The 1,882-nt window shown below is 38.7% G+C and overlaps 1 protein-coding gene across 1 annotated transcript in view; it reads left to right on the forward strand.

Annotated features, from left to right (window-relative positions):
* LOC106881829 (beta-1,3-galactosyl-O-glycosyl-glycoprotein beta-1,6-N-acetylglucosaminyltransferase) overlaps nt 1-1,882 on the forward strand; it is a 51,549-nt gene that overhangs the window by 8,396 nt on the left and 41,271 nt on the right. The gene's annotated exons all lie outside the window — the stretch shown is intronic.

Genomic DNA, 1,882 nt, shown 5'->3' on the forward strand with positions numbered 1-1,882 from the left:
AAAGCTCCACGAGGCTCCGGTAGGTATGGTGGCGAACCCTGCTGTACTCTTTCACCACAACTTTCTCTCACTCTTACTTCCTGCTTCTGTTGTGCCTGTAATTCAAAGGGTCAGCCTTGTGACACTGTGTCACGCTGAATATCCACGAGAACTACGTTAAGGGTACACGTGTCTGTGGAGTGCTCAGCCACTTGCACGTTAATTGCACGAGCAGTCTGTTCCGTTGATCGGATCAACTGGAACCCTCGACGTCGTAAGCGACGGAGTGCGAACAACAGTTGTCAGTGAAAATGTACTCTCTATAAAATTGATTTATTTATTTTGCCTATACAGAAACCGGTCCACTTAAATGAACGTTGAGAGATTCTATTAACCTAATCTGCTTTTGTTTGATTTCTGTAGTTATCATGTGTATTTTTGGCGATTTAAATAAGAGCTTTGGCTGTTATTTCTAGCAGGCAGACATACTTGGTATGTCCTTTGATTAATTTTATAAATTTGTGTGTGTGTGTGTGTGTGTGTGTGTGTACTGGTAATACACTAAACGTGCTTGACTCAACAGAAGGTTGGGTCAAACGAAGGTGCCTTGACTATAATTCCGTAACACGGCCGCGACTTAGAAAAGTCGATTTTTTTCAGTCTTGAATTTTACATACTTGTGTATAGATAGATAGATAGATAGATAGATAGATAGATAGATAGATAGATAGATAGATGGAGTGTATGCGTGTGTGTGTGTGTTTTGTGAAAGCGATGTATGTTGTATCTGAACAAAGTCTGCCTGCTGGGGTCTGAACTGAGAGCAATCGCAAACCCCTCCTCACACACACACTCACACACACACACACACACACACACATTCGCATGCACACAATCGTGCGCAAACAATGTAGTTTGAACTTTTGAAAACAATTAAAGGAGAATAACCTCGTAAAATTAATGTAAAACGATTCGCCTAAATGGAAACAGTATCACGTGAGACTATTAAATATAATATATACCTGCTCCTCTCCCCCACCCTTCTCCGACCCACTTTAAATGAATCGCCGATATTCCTATCGTAGTTCAACAAAAATCACCACACCTATGCAGGTACTCAACGGACACCTCTTACAAATATAAAACATCGGAAAACTTTCGGAACGGATTAAAAACGGATCAAAAAGGAAGAAACCAGTAATTTACAAAATCACCGTCCCCTACCCATACACACTCACACAAAACACACATGCATACATACATACATACATGCATACAAACATACATGTATATTTATATTTATCTATATACACTCACAAAAAGTATATAGACAAAGAGTCTATTGTTACCTGTCAACTTGAATGTCAATCGCTCTTGTCACTTATCTAAATATCCTCTCTCACTATCATTCTAAAATTGTTAGAATATTAATATTTATACTACCCGGATTCTTACCAAACTGATAAACTATGCACAATAGGTAGGTATCCAGTCGTTGTCTATATTTTTTAATGTTTAATTTTTTTATTATCTGTAAATATTTCAATTGTTCATTCAAAGACCTGTTTTACTATTTTGGGGTGTGAGTGTATGCCTTTCTGTATGTGTGTATGCCTTTCTGTATGTGTGTATGCCTTTCTGTATGTGCGTATGCCTTTCTGTATGTGCGTATGCCTTTCTGTATGTGTGTGTCAGTCTTTGTGCGTGTGCGTGTGTGTGTGTGTGTGCGAGCGCGTGCATGTGTGTACGTGTTTGTGTCTTTGTGTTTGAGTCCCCAACCACCGCTGAACAACCCGGTGTTGGTTCCTTTACATCTCCGTAAGTTAGCTGACTGAAACATAAACGGTATGTATAAGTATTTGTTTGCGTATTTAAATATGTATTCATGTATATATATATATAT

This window comes from Octopus bimaculoides, chromosome 9 (assembly GCF_001194135.2).
Source record: "Octopus bimaculoides isolate UCB-OBI-ISO-001 chromosome 9, ASM119413v2, whole genome shotgun sequence".
In the NCBI taxonomy this organism is placed as follows: Eukaryota; Metazoa; Mollusca; class Cephalopoda; order Octopoda; family Octopodidae; genus Octopus; species Octopus bimaculoides.